This window comes from Amblyomma maculatum, unplaced genomic scaffold (assembly GCF_055883805.1).
Source record: "Amblyomma maculatum isolate TAMU_Amacu unplaced genomic scaffold, ASM5588380v1 scaffold_22, whole genome shotgun sequence".
NCBI lineage: Eukaryota > Metazoa > Arthropoda > Arachnida > Ixodida > Ixodidae > Amblyomma > Amblyomma maculatum.
The window spans coordinates 22,840-38,584 of record NW_028146747.1 but is presented as its reverse complement, the minus strand read 5'-3'; positions in this window follow the sequence as shown (position 1 = coordinate 38,584).

The window sequence follows — 15,745 nt, the reverse complement described above, 5'->3', positions numbered from 1 at the left end:
TCGAGCATTCACACGTAGCCAGCGGACCATCCGCGTTTACCCTCCTCCCCAGCGCACTGAGCGCTGTTCGCGCGGCCGAAAACCTTTCTGTCGAGAGTTCCAACATGGACGCCAAGCGAAAACGTCGTTATAACGTCGTCTCGCTGCTCTGCTGTTCTACTTGAAGTGTGCGAGGACGACAAGGAAGCGTCCACGAATAAGCGTTCATGTTGGCCCAAGTCCTGGCTGGAGAAAAAGTGTTTGGGTATTCAGAACCTCCTGTACTTATTGAATGCGACCAATCGGAATACAAGCGCTTGTTGCGAGTTAATCTGGACCAATTTTATAAGATTCTGTCTCGGATACAACACCGAATTGAGCGGTAGGACACTGTCGTGCGTGCATCCATGCCAGCGAAGACGAGACTGCTGGTGACACTTAGTTTTCTAGCGTCAGATGAGCTTTTGTTTTTTTTACCTCGACAAAAAAAGCATTTACAGCAGTACCAAGCTTTAGAATGGATTTTAGCCCGCTGTGGTTGCTTTTAAACACGGTATTTTACGTTTGGAAGGCAGGTTTCAACCTGCACCTCTTAACCGCGTTTTTTATTTTTCTGTGTGCAGGTGAAGCGAAGTATTCGCTCAGCCGCCAACTCAGACTTGGCCACATTACGATAAACTGCATACTGGAGGAGACCTGCACAGCAAACTATGCTGAATTAAAAGAAGTTCTGAGAAAGCCGAGGAGTGAAGAGGAATGGAAAGCAGTAATGAAAGAATTTCGGCAAAAGGGGCAATTCCCAAATTGCATTGGCGCTATTGACGGGAAGCATGTCTGCATTGTCAAGCCAAATAAGTCGGTGTCGTTATTCTTCAACTATACGAAAACTTTTAGTATTGTGCTCTTTGCACTGGTCGATGCCAACTACCGGTTTTGTTATAGTGACGTTGGTTCACCGGGCTCTCAAGGTGATGCTGGGGTATGGCAGACCACTCCTCTCCAAAAGGCCATCGATAATTAAACAGCAAGACTTCCAAAAGTAGTCAAAATATCTGACCAGTCAGAGCTCAACGTTCCATCAGTCATTGTCGGAGACGATGGTTTTCCCCTGGCGAAAAACCTTATGAAGCCGTTCGGCAGGAACTGCTTATCACCGGACCAAAAAACCTGCACCTAAGGGTCATAAATTTCATTTCAAGAAGTTCGTGTCGGTAATTTGTCTTCTGGTGAAACGTTGAGACTTTAATCTATTTCTTTGCACTGGTTTCTAGCGACTGTGAAGGTGTAAATGAACGCCTCCTGTGTTTACAGATTATCTAGAGCCTGCCGCGTTGTCGAAAATGTCTTCGGGATTTTGTCAAACCGCTTCCGGTTTCTTCATACCGTACTGCAAGCGGAGCCAAAGAGAGCATCTTTGTATGTTGGAACCGCATGTGTGCTCCACAACTTTCTGGCCCGTACAACCAGCCGAAGCAGCTCCTGAGAATAGAGTGGACACTTTATTTCCTATGCTGCTATCCCGAGACCGACTTAGGGCTGTGGCATGTTCCGTACATGATGGTGTTTGCAGTTGTTTCAGAGGTCTAGGAGCAGTGCCATGGCAGGGTGACATGGCGTATACTGGTTGAGTAGCAGAGGAGACTGCACGGGATTTGCCGATATGGCGATTGGGGTGACTTATCTGCTTAACTGTACACTGACTGGCTATTATTTTCTTGTGCTGATTTACAATGTGTGTCTTTTACGCTTTTGTTACCCAAATATGCATTGTTTCATGTACAAGTGTCCCGCTCTCTTAATTTTTTTTATGTTTGATTGATTGATTTTTCCTTAGGGAGACACTGTAGTGAGGTCTATAGAAATTTAGATCACCCGGGGTTCTTTAAGTTGCACTGACATTAACCGCACAGAACACAGACTTGTTTTTTTTCCATAAAATTTTATCATAGTAACCAAACTGTCGTATCAAAACTTATGTTGAAGTAGAAAGTATGCGTTTAACGCACGCATGCATTCTTTATAGTGAGCATTTCATTTCCTTGTACCAAATTATTTTCATTCTCTCAGCCTTGGGTTTAAGACTTCAGTGACTAAGTTTCCTTAGAACATATGATAAAGTTTTGTACAGGGAACGTGTCTTCATTCTTCTTATTAATATGGAAATGTACATATGATTGTATTTGGGGATTTCTGCGCATGCTTCATTCATATTTCTGCGAAAAAATTAGCGCTCATTCTCGCATGGCATTTTTATTGCTCACAAATAAAGCAAGGCGATGAGCTGAGAAATATTCATAGTAATCATTTGCAATGCACTAACTGGCTCCGATTTTCGTTCTTCTTTCGTTCTTCACAGTACAGTGTAACTGTATTCATCGTCAGGCTCTGCTTGGTCGTTACTTTCTGCTTCGTAGAAGTACGGCAAAATAGCTTCAGTGATGTCTCTCTGACACTGCAACCTCAACTTGTCATTTAATTTCCGTTAACTTGCAACCATCTTGCCAAACGTCCCGGCAGAATCTTCCTTGTCTTCTTTACCCATTGCCTCAGCAACATTTTTTTTATTGCTTCGGTACGCTGAGCCGTCAGGTCGCTACTCCTCTTCTTTTTTTTTTTCTCGGAGGGAGAAACCCTGGATAGCCGAGCAGGTTTATGAACTTGGCAGTGCGGCTGAACAGCTGACGCTCGGCAACAGGGAAAAACAGTCAGACGTTCCACCAGTGACGAAGGACGAGGTCAAGAAAGCACTAGACACTATGAAAAGGGGGAAATCAGCTGGAGAGGATCAGATAACTACAGATTTGCTGAAGGACGGGGGGGATATCGTGCTAGAAAAACTGGCCACCCTGTATACGCAGTGCCTGGTGTCATCGACGGTACCGGAAGCATGGAAGAATGCAAACATTATCCTCATTCACAAGAAAGGGGACTCTAAGGACCTTAAAAATTACAGACCAATCAGCTTACTGTCTGTTACGTATAAGGTATTTACTAAGGTAATCGCTAATAGAATCAGGACAACCTTAGACTGCAATCAAGCAAAGGATCAAGCAGGGTTTCGGAAACGGTACTCTACTATCGATCACATCTATACCATCAATCAGGTGATAGAAAAATGCGCGGAATATAACCAGCCCTTATACATAGCATTCATTGATTACGAAAAAGCATTTGACTCAGTTGAAACCTCGGCAGTGATGCAGGCATTGCGAAATCAGGGGGTAGACGAGCCGTACGTGAAAGTGCTGGAAGATATATATAGTGGCTGCACAGCAACCATAGTTCTGCATAAAGAAAGTAACAAAATTCCCATAAAGAAAGGTGTTAGGCAAGGAGACACAATCTCCCCAGTACTATTCACAGCTTGTTTAGAGGAAGTATTCAGAGACTTGGAATGGGAGCAGTTAGGGATAAGGCTAGATGGAGAATACCTCAGTAATCTGCGATTTGCTGATGACATTGCCTTGCTAAGCAACTCGGGAGATGAACTGCAAATAATGATTGATGACCTAGACAGGAAAAGTAGAAAGGTAGGCTTGAAAATCAATATGCAGAAGACTAAGGTAATGTTCAACAGCCTCGGGAAGGAACAGGAGTTTACATTAGGTAGCGAAATACTGGAAGTAGTAGGCGAATATATCTACTTAGGACAGGTAGTAACCGCAGATCCGGACCATGAAAAGGAAATAACAAGAAGAATAAGATTGGGATGGAGCGCATTTGGCAAGCACTCGCAGATTATGACTAGCAGCTTACCGGTATCGCTCAAGAGGAAAGTATACAACAGTTGCATCTTGCCTGTACTCACCTATGGGGCTGAAACGTGGAGGCTAACCAAGAGAGTTCTACTTAAGTTGAGGACAACCCAGAGGGCTATGGAACGAAAAATGGTAGGGGTAACATTAAGAGATAGAAAGCGTGCAGAGTGGGTCAGAGAAATAACTCAAGTTAACGACATTCTAGTGGAAATTAAGAAGAAGAAATGGACATGGGCAGGACATGTAGTGCGAAGAGAGGATAACCGATGGTCGCTGAGGGTAACAAACTGGATTCCAAGGGAAGGAAAGCGTAGCAGGGGGCGGCAGAAAGTTAGGTGGGCGGATGAGATTAAGAAGTTCGCAGGGGTCAAGTGGATGCAGCTAGCACAGAACCGGGTTAAGTGGAGAGATATGGGAGAGGCCTTCGCCCTGCAGTGGGTATAATCAGGCTGATGATGATGATGATGATGATGATGATGATGATGATGATGATGATGATGATGATGATGATGATGAACTCTCCAATTCAGTTGCAGGCTGCGGGCCAGCCCCTGCTGCCACTTGGTCATCTTGGCGCCACTGTTGCGATGTTTGAGCGCACTCTAGTTCACTTGCCTCGCAGCATGTGCCTTCACTCATTTGACTGGGTTGCTGCGTTAAAAATAGCGCAAGGTTACGCTCAAAGTTGCCTCTCAGGTAAACCTTTCTGAAGGAAAGTTTGAAAAACAAAGCGCAGTGCATGCATAATATTGTGTTCTGTCTCTACACTTTTTCAGTTTCATGACTGAACTGTACCTGCACTCGGAAGTTCCGCGGGCTATAGGTGGCGCGCGAGGCAATTCAATAGGCTCCCGGAGAGACGATCCGTGCGGCCGCATAGGCGTGCAGCCGGTCTTTTTGTTCTGCCCTTCGCCCCCACAAGCAGCCATGCCGCCATCGTTTACACGCTCATTGTGTCTGGGAGACATAATGAAACACATCGGACAAGAGGAGACGAGAATACGGTGCTTAATTGAAGGCGAGGAAGTCCTCAACGCCGGCCACCTCATTTGCTGTGGCCAAAAGACTGCTCCCCTGCGTAGATGACAGTGCAAGGCCTTTGCTTGCAAACATCACATGTGAAGCAGAAGCCGCACGAAGTGTGTTTATGGAATAGACGCCTCTTCGCAGGTATGTGAGTATCCATTTGACGCATGTGATAACTGAGGCATAATCTCGTTTCATAGGCAGTGCGGTCCGAAGCGTTGTCCAAAATCGCCCGCAGAGTAAATAGCGTGCATGCAGCAGCGGCGCGCTTCAGCCAGATATGCAATGCACATGGTCGTCTCTCGGTTACGCTTGTCTACAGCGCGCGAGCAGGGCTGTGCGGATGAAATGAAGCGAAATTCTAAAGCGCACGAGCGCAGCCGAGCAGAAATAACCGCACAGTCACGAGTACCTTGTCCGTAAAAAAGAAGCTGCGATATGGTTTCAATTTACTTGCTTCGTAGCGCTTCACTGGAGTGCTCTACAAATGCAATCGAATATGCATAGTGCGTAGTACGTTTGCTACATGTTTTGCACTCTAGGTACACCTTCGCGACCCCCGTAACGATGTCTCCGCTGGAAGCGGTGACGGGAGAAAGGCATTCACGGAAAGTGTAGTGAAAATTATTGCCGTTTGTGAGCAGTTGCAGCATTTTGTATGATTTTAAGGGTTTAACGTCGCAAAGCCATTACTACGAGAAAAACCGTACCGGAGCGCCCAGGGTTCTTTAACATGCATCTATTTTTGACCGCCGCCGCCTAGATGGAATACGCATATCTGTTGTCAGCAAATCAACAACTTTTCTATTTCTTTGTGGTGTAGAAACTGTATCAACTTGTACACATTTGTCTGTGTAGGCGTGACTGTCCTGCCAGTTGAAGCATGGCCTCTACCACTTCAGCATCTGTCATTGTAGGGTTGGTATCAGCCTCGCTATCGTGGGGGGCAGGATCAAATTCAGCTGCTGCAAGGCAGTTGCCTTCCACCTGCACAGAAATATGCTTATAAGCAAGACTTGAAACAAAAATATTAAAACTTCTTTTAACTCAGCACCAGGAGCTTAAGCCAGGATGACAAGTATGCAACGAAACATACTGTTAGTACTGCAATTTGCTACAGTACCATCTGGAGAATAAGCATCGATGGTTACATAATTAGCAAGCACAGAAACCAGCCATACCCACATGTGTTGTAGTTCCCAACTCACCTCATAATCAAAAAATCAAACTTGGATTGCTTTCTTCCCATCTTAGGTACAAACAGATCTTATTAGTATTAATCGCAATCTGACGCACTATCCCTGCAAGACTCGTGCAACAGGAACAACTAGTTACCAGAAATAGTGATTTTCAATTATTTATGCTGCTCTCAAATACTGAGCTGATCAGTGCTTGCAGGCTCCCTCTGTCCTTGTATGATTACCTAATGCACATCTTGGCAAAACAAATTTCTACAAACCTTTCATTTTACATTGACAGCAGCAAAAAAGATATGTAGCTACAACATTAGCACTAAAATATGTAGAAAAAGGTAGTAACAAACCGTTTACATCTAAATTTTCTATGTGCCATGCAATGAAAATTTTCCTGCAGTGTTAATATTGTGCTATTAAGGCATTCATTAGCTGCGCAAGTTATCCGAAGGAATCTAAGTTGTGCATGTGTTACACTCTGGATCATTAGATGTTAATATCGTACTCAGTGGTTCTGCATTCCTCAATAAATGTTTCAGTATACCTTAACGAAAGCTTAAGGAATACCGTCAGTGTCTGCACACATCATCTGCATGACGAGATGTGTAAAGGATAGTGCAGGAAATGGATAGCTGATGTCAGAGTATGTGAGCATTTTTCGAGCAAATGTAATTCTTCAGCACAGACAAATGTGGTAAGTCAATGGTCACCACAGACATCCCTGTAGATGTGCCTCCACCTGAAGGGACCAATGGTGGAGGCAATGGTTCTGAGATTCCACTGGGTTTGGGCAGCATTACTGAACAGAAAAAACGATTGTACATACATGTGCATTTCTCTGCTATAACAAAGAACTAAAAGTGCTACTACGTAAAGGTATGTGATCAGTTATGTACCTTATAAAGCTATGCTTCAGTTGATTCCAGTGTCCTAATTTGTACATCATAGACTATAAAACAAAACTTGACAGAGTGAAATTAGTATGTAATAAAGAAACCTGGCATTAATGCAACCATGTCTCAATCAGGTTTGAAAAAATAAATTACCGTGGTTATCCCTAGCGGATGCTCGTGCAGCACGGGCTGCTGACGATTGTACTCTTTGAAGATCCTTGTGGTCATGGCATCTCTGTGGTAGGCATTGGGAAGGTACCGCCGTTTTCTTCAGCCTTTGCGAACTGGTGTCCATACATCTGGATCTGTGAAGCAAATTATGAGTTATCCCTTAACTAAATGCAGTTATACTATCCTCCTCTGACAATGCTTTGAAAGTGTGGCACTATTATGGCAGAAAATCTGTATAAGTCGCATCACTCCGCACAAGCTACAAATTTTTGCAAACTCCTGCAGCAATTCACTAGAATGGCCACAGGAAAACTGAAGACAGATGCCTTAACCAGCTGCTTGGGTACAGCCTTACATTGTTTCCACTGAGGGTACTCCGTGCATGAAACTGCGGCAATTTTGCCCGTGCTAGAATGCAGTATCGCGCACTACGCTGAACTGAATCGTAGCTGTCCTGCATTGCACTCATGCGCTGCTATTTCGCTGCAGTGGCTCACTTAGCCAATATTAGCTTTGAGCAGAAATGAACAAGCAATATGTGCCCACATCTGCAAGCGTGTTCCCGTGAATCTACCAAGGGGCATAAACGATATCGCAGATTATGGATTTTGAGGTTATTTAACGTGCACTCACATTGCACTGCGCAAGGGCGTTTTTTTTTTTTTTTTTCATTTCACCCGCGACCTTGTGATTAACAAGCTAAACGTTAAAGTTTCCGAGCCGCCGCGGTGGGTACCGTCACACAAATGAGCAGCTATTAGTAGGCTGGAAAGATCTCACGACGGTACATTTACACAAATGAGCAGCTTGACACTAACAGCGCGCTTAGCCACGCATTTCATTGCAGCTCCCTTCCACATCCTGGGATCCGCATTTGTCAATCGCTCATTCCTCGCACGCACATACTGCAGAAATATTTGCGATTTCCTAGTTGCGCTAGACAATCGAATTGTGCTATCATAATAGTCAGATGAATAGAACGTAGCTTACCAATACGGGGGAATACTGCGCTACTTGATAGACAGAGACAAGTGAAAGACCACACACGAATGAGGCGCAAACTTACAACTGTTTATTTTTATCGACAAAACACGTACATATATACATATAGCATTCTCGTCAAATCACAAACACATCATTCATGCGTGTGATCACGCGCGTTATCACTTCGACCATAACTCCGCATCTGCACAGCTATCATATCTAGCTCCTCTTTTGTGAGAGCCACAGATGATGTACTAACACATCTATCTTTTTCTGCTGACTAAATTAAGAAGGCTTCTACGATTTCTCTTTCAATTCTTTCCTTTTGTTTGCCTACAATTTCAGTCCTGTGGAATAATGGTTTGTAGCCAATTTCACATCGCAACAATGTTGCGCAAGATTTCCAGGGTGGCTGATTTTCCAACAGTCATTACGATGTCCCAGGAGCCTCTTATTAACACATCTTCCCGTTTGTCCGATGTATTGTTTTCCGCACGAAATCGGGATCTTGTAAATAATTTCATCCTGACAAGGTATGAACCTTTTTTGATGTGCAATTTCACATTCCTTCCTCTTGCCACGCTTGTCATGCTCATTTACTGCGTTACAGATGCTTATCAACTTTTTTGCCGCCCTAAATATCACCTTCACATTATGTTAGTTGGCTACCTTCTTTAATCCATGTGACACATTGTGTATATACGGAATTAAAAAACATCGCTCTTTGTTGCCTTCTCTCTGCACCTGCGTTTTCTTCGTAAAATTTTTCAGCAGCTTTTCTGCCACAGACGAGATGACACTATCTGGAGAACCACTGGCTCTCAGCAGGGTTATTTGCATGCCGATGCTTTCTGTCATTTTGTGATCGCAGGACTTCTTAATGCTCCGCAGCATGCACGCGTGGGCAACGATCCTTTTAACAAGCTTGAACTGGCTCGAATCGAATCTCATGAGGCTTTTTTCGTTTTTGGTATGATACCCCCAGCATGTGGGCATGGGGGTCTCCTGTATTTGTAGATCAAGGAACCTTATCATCCCTTTATCAGGTACTTCGTAGGTAAAGTCAAGCCCATTGAACTTGGCCTTGAAAAGCGCGACCATCATATCCGCGTCGACAGTACCACATCTTTCTGTACTAAAACAAAGTAAAAAATCACCTACGTATCGAAAGCATGCTACAGCATCCCTGCTATCCAGTACAGGTTTTAGGCTGCGGTCTCCCTTTGCCATGTATAGATTCGAAAGGACAGGAGCTAGGCACGACCCGATACAAATGCCTCCTCGCTGTGCGTATATTTTCTCTTCGTACAGCACATTCAGAGATCTAAGATACACCCACAGTAGTTCAATGAAGCCGCTGACGCTCATCCCGCACTTGTTCTGAAACTTCGTAGGTCCGTAGCTGTCATGTCAATACATTCTTCAACTGCCGATATAGCGCCGTCTTGAGCAATTGAATAGAACATGTCTTTCACGTCTACTGACATGCACGTCACAGGTTGGTCTTTCCTCAGAAAGCTGATGACTTCTTCGGCGCCTTGCACCATATATGGGTCATCACAAGTCAACTTAGACAGTTGCCCCTGCAGGTATCTAGCCACATGACTTTGCCACGTATTCCTGTCTTCCACAATCATCCTGAAAGGGGTTTCTTCTTTGTGCGTCTTAACGGAAAAAAATGGCCGCAGTGTGAGCTCCTTACTTCCTTTCACATTTCCCGAAAGCTTTTCCAACCCTATTTGGGCACAGGCTTTTGCTGCTTGCAGTCTCATTATCTTCACGCCTTTTTCATTCACTCCCGGCTCATCGAAATTCTTTAGAATGGCTTCAACGGCTTTTCTTTCGTGGTCTTCCCGTTTCATTACTACAAAACGCCCAGTCTTGTCCGAAATGTGTAGCGTAAGTGCGCGGCCTATCATGAAGTCTAAGGTTGTCTTGATTGCGTAGTGGTTTATTTTTGTTTTGGGTAGATTTGTCACACAGTTAACGCCTTCCGAAGCACAGGCAGATTTTTGTGGCACAGGAACACAACTAGCAATAGTGTGGACCATCCCTAAAAGTTCCACAGTTGTGGCACGAACCGGAACTGCAAACTTAGGACCTTTGGCTAAAGTGGACTGTACCTTGCTGGGTAGAGAGCTCCCGGACAGGTTTGTGTGTCCTTTGTTTTCATTTGGTCGTTGCTGCTTTCGTGGTAATGAAGCAAACGTCCTCTGCCACTTCACTTCCCCCAGGGATTCCGCGAGGTCGAAGAAGTATCGCACCATCACTCTTTTTCCTTCTTTATCGAGGGTCTCCGCACATGTCGCTTCGATATGAAGACGATATAATCCAATGAGCCTCCAGCTTTCAGCACGGACAATCTTGCAGAGTCTCCGAGCCGTCTTCTCTCTAAGCGCCATGGCTCCCAGCAGTGCTTTAAGCGTGGCGCTCGTTAGGCCGTGATTCAAGGCATATGTCAACGTGCGGGTTCGGGCCCTTTCCTCCGCAATACAGTTCACCAGGTAGTACATGCGATGTAAAGGTTGAAGGTGAGGAACATGTATGCCCGTTGTACTTGAAATAGTAGCCAACAATGCAAACACGGGGGCCAGTTGGTTAATCATACTGGGTATTACTGCGCTACTTGATAGACAGAGACAAGTGAAAGACGACACACGAATGAGGCGCAAACTTAGAACTGTTTATTTTTATCGACAAAACACGTACATAAATACATATAGCATATAGCAGCAACGACCAAGGGAAAACAAGGAACACATCAACATGTCCGGGAGCTCTCTACCAAGCAAGGTACAGTCCACTTCAGACAAAGGTCCTAAATTTGCAGTTCCGGTTCGTGCCACAACTGTGGAACTTTTAGGGATGGTCCAGACTATTGCTAGTTGTGTTCCTGTGCCACAAAAATCTGCCTGTGCTTCGGAAGGCGTTAACTGCGTGAGAAATATGCCCAAAACAAAAAAGAACGACTACGAAATCAAGACAACCTTAGACTTCTTGATAGACCGCGCACTTACGCTACACATTTCGGACAAGACTGGGCGTTTTGTAGTAATGAAACGGGAAGACCACGAAAGAAAAGCCATTGAAACCATTCGAAAGAATTTCGACGAACTAGGAGTGAATGAAAAAGGCTTGAAGAAAATGAGACTGCAAGCAGCGAAAACCTGTGCCCGAATAGGGTTGGAAAAGCTTTCGGGAAATGTGAAAGGAAGTGAGGAGCTCACACTGCGGCCATTCTTTTTTCCGTTAAGACGCACAAAGAAGAAAACCCTTTCAGGATGATTGTGGAAGACAGGAATACGTGGCAAAGTCATGTGGCTAGATACCTGCAAGGGCAACTGTCTAAGTTGACTTGTGATGACCCATATATAGCGCAAGGCTCCGAAGAAGTCATCAGCTTTCTGAGGAAAGGCCAACCTGTGACGTGCATGTCAGTAGACCTGAAAGAGATGTTCTATTCAATTCCTCAAGACGGCGCTATATCAGCAGTTGAAGAATGTATTGACAGCTACGGACCTACGAAGTTTCAGAACGAGTGCGGGACGAGCATCAGTGGCTTCATTGAACTACTGTGGGTGTATCTGAGATCCCTGTATGTGCTGTACGAAGAGAAAATATACGCACAGCGAGGAGGCATTTGTATCGGGTCGTGCCTAGCTCCTGTCCTTTCGAATCTATACATGGCAAAGGGAGACCGCAGCCTAAAACCTGTACTGGATAGCAGGGATGCTGTAGCATGCTTTCGATACGTAGGTGATTTTTTACTTTGTTTTAGTACAGAAAGATGTGGTACTGTCGACGCGGATATGATGGTCGCGCTTTTCAAGGCCAAGTTCAATGGGCTTGACTTTACCTACGAAGTACCTGATAAAGGGATGATAAGGTTCCTTGATCTACAAATACAGGAGACCCCCATGCCCACATGCTGGGGGTATCATACCAAAAACGAAAAAAGCCTCATGAGATTCGATTCGAGCCAGTCCAAGCTTGTTAAAAGGATCGTTGCCCACGCGTGCATGCTGCGGAGCATTAAGAAGTCCTGCGATCACAAAATGACAGAAAGCATCGGCATGCAAATAACCCTGCTGAGAGCCAGTGGTTTTCCAGATAGTGTCATCTCGTCTGTGGCAGAAAAGCTGCTGAAAAATTTTACGAAGAAAACGCAGGTGCAGAGAGAAGGCAACAAAGAGCGATGTTTTTTAATTCCGTATATACACAATGTGTCACATGGATTAAAGAAGGTAGCCAACTAACATAATGTGAAGGTGATATTTAGGGCGGCAAAAAAGTTGATAAGCATCTGTAACGCAGTAAATGAGCATGACAAGCGTGGCAAGAGGAAGGAATGTGAAATTGCACATCAAAAAAGGTTCATACCTTGTCAGGATGAAATTATTTACAAGATCCCGATTTCGTGCGGAAAACAATACATCGGACAAACGGGAAGATGTGTTAATAAGAGGCTCCTGGGACATCGTAATGACTGTTGGAAAATCAGCCACCCTGGAAATCTTGCGCAACATTGTTGCGATGCGAAATTGGCTACAAACCATTATTCCACAGGACTGAAATTGTAGGCAAACAAAAGGAAAGAATTGAAAGAGAAATCGTAGAAGCCTTCTTAGTTGAGTCAGCAGAAAAAGATACATGTGTTAGTACATCATCTGTGGCTCTCACAAAAGAGGAGCTAGATATGATGGCTGTGCAGATGCGGAGCTATGGTCGAAGTGATAACGTGCGTGATCACACGCATGAATGATGTGTTTGTGATTTGACAAGAATTCTATATGTATATATGTACGTGTTTTGTCGTTAAAAAATAAACAGTTGTAAGTTTCCGCCTCATTCGTGTGTCGTCTTTCACTTGTCTCTGTCTATCAAGTAGCGCAGTATTCCCCTGTATGATCAACCAACTGGCCCCCGTGTTTGCATTGTTGTTACCAATACGGCTCCAAAAGAAGTCGTCCTTCACAAAGTGGACACTGCACACCTTCATCGGCGGTGTCACACGCTTCCCGATGCGCAACTTGATCAACCATTGCTTCTTCAGACGGGCGTCAGCAGGAAAAGAATGTAGACTTGTTTGTCCAGACACTGCCCGATTTGTGCACTGCGGTACGCAGCACATCCTGTTACTCTTGTACTTTATTTTTTTTCATCGCAAGCAGCTTGAAGGCGCCGATCATGCGCAGGGCGAACAAAGGAAGTGAAAAAAAAAAAGCGAAGTCCTAGCTCCCGGCGGCCCGCATTCATGGAGGCAGAAACTCGGGCCTGCCCGCGCCGATCTTCCCAGTGGCGTTTCTCGCCTTCGCCGGTGTGCGGCGCCACCATCTACGGAACTCGTAGCTAGGTTATTGCCCTAACAATTAGACTGTCCTCGTTCAAAATATTCGCGCTTTCTGCGCCGCAAAACAAGTTTCGTTTATGAAGATTTCACATGAAGAGGACAAGGACACGTACAACGAGTAACAAGCGGCACTGCCAACTGAAGGTTTATCCTCACGCTCAGAGCAATGCGAGGAAAGGAGGAAGTATGAAAGACAAGAATCAAAACAGAAAACAAACAACTAGCGTGCATTCTACCACAGCGCCTCGCGCCAGACACGCAGCTCGACGCCAAATAGCTGGATACTGAACACCGATATCCGCCGGGACCTAGCGTCGTGCAACTCAAGAACCGACACCCAAAGCCTTGTAGTGATAGTACGCTTGTAAGAGACGATGAGGAAAAGGTAGGGGTTGTATGGCCGAGGAGGGGGGGGGGTATTATTGGTTAGCATCTGTACAGAGAGCGGTCATCGGCCCCGTCAAAGGAGAAGAAAGAGGGAAATCAAAGACAGTGGGCAAAATTCTTCAAAGTTTGTTTGGTTCAAAGAGACTTCGTCACCACCGAAAAATTTGAAAAAGGCAATGATCGTCAAAATATTAGGTGAAGCCACACTAGTTTTAAATATTGACTGACCGTATAATTCAGAGGGTTTAGGATAGACAAATAGCAGGTAGTCAACGCATCTAACCTGCCCTCTCCACCTCTACCACAGAAACAAAGTGTACAGAAGGTCGCGGATGTCGCATGATTTCTTTAAGAATTACTGATTAAGCTCCATAATTTGTTCGCTAACTTCATGCTTAACAAGCCGGAAAAGATGCTTACGCTTTGTACCGTTCCAAGCTGATCAATCTTGATTCGTCATTCCTTCCAGTATCCCACGCTTGAGTAAAAGTGCCATTTCGCAGTGAAAACTTGTTCGGTGCCCTGGCCACTTCTTGTCGCCCACAATTTTTTCGTTCATTTCAAAATGTTCTGTGCTTGTTTGCGAACAGCGCCTTCAAGAATCTTGCGTAGGGAATTAGAGCAATGTTTATATGTTTATTGCATCACGGGGGCAAGTTTGAAATCCCACTAAAACCTGAATGTCTTGTAGTACGAAAAAAAAAACATTACGTACCAACCGTGTACGGTGCTGACTCGGGATGTCGCATCTCCATTTCCGAGGCAATCTTATGCTACATTCTATTCCGCAGGGGCATGTTGAGATGTTCAGCGTCTTCAATGTTCCATTAAATGGGCAGCTCTCTAGAGCGCTAAAAACGTGACTGTCGCTTCATCAGTGAGCGCTTTTCGCTACCTCGCCAATATTTAGTATTAGAAACGAAGTAAATCTGCAACTCTCGCACACCCACAATCACAAACACGCACACAAAAAAAAAACGATGCACTGCAGCGAACACAGAGAGAACGACGCAGCGCATGAACCGGAGGGAACAATACCACGCTCGAACTGACGAAACGCGTACGAAAAAAAGGCCCGACATGGCTCAAAGCCTACTTCATTCCGAATTGCTAGCTAAACAAGTGAACCCACGTGACGTACATAGCAACGCGGATGTAGCAACGATAAAGCAAAAAGAGCAGAAACAATCTCGGTCCGCTGCGGACGCGTATTGACAAACCATATCCCGTAGGAGCACTCGAGCAGACGACGCTCTATGCAATCACGTGACATGACGTCACTTCCTCTAAGTTTTTTTAGCGTAGGCGAGGCGTTTAATGGTTTAACCATCGTTAAATGCGCGCTGTGCATTGCCATTTTTCTTTGGCGTAAAAAAAAATAAAAACAAGCAAAAAAACAACTTAGAGGAAGGGACGTCATGTCACGTGATTGCATGCCAGAGCGTCGTCTGCTCGAGTGCTCCTACACACCAGATCAAGAAGCCCGCGCCATTGTCACTGGACCGAAATTGACGTGACCGTGGGACCACCATGCGTGGGACGAAACGTTTTAGCCGACGGCAATTTGCTTGAATTTGAGGTGAACTTCAGCGGTTAGCCGTGCGGAAATACGAGCGCTACGCAAAAACGACACCGAAACACGAGTTCCTTTCACAAACACCAGCGGGAAAAACGTAAATACGAGCGATACGAGCACTGCTCGAAACGAAACTGAAACCACGATGAGTCTCATCATAAGGCGCTAGGAGGAAACAGCGTCGCTGCTACTCATGGAAGTGACGTCGTGTCACGTGACTGCATGTGATTGCATGCCAGAGCGTCGTCTGCTGGAGTGCTCCTACGGGATATGGTTTGTCAATACGCGCCCCGGCACGCAGGCCTAAGGGACGGGCGACGGTTGGTTGGTTGGTTTGTTGATAACTTTATTCTTCCACCAGTTTCTCTCTTTCCACTCTCACTCCCACCTTCCTCTCTTCACTTAGGCGCGGTTGAGATGCCTGCGCC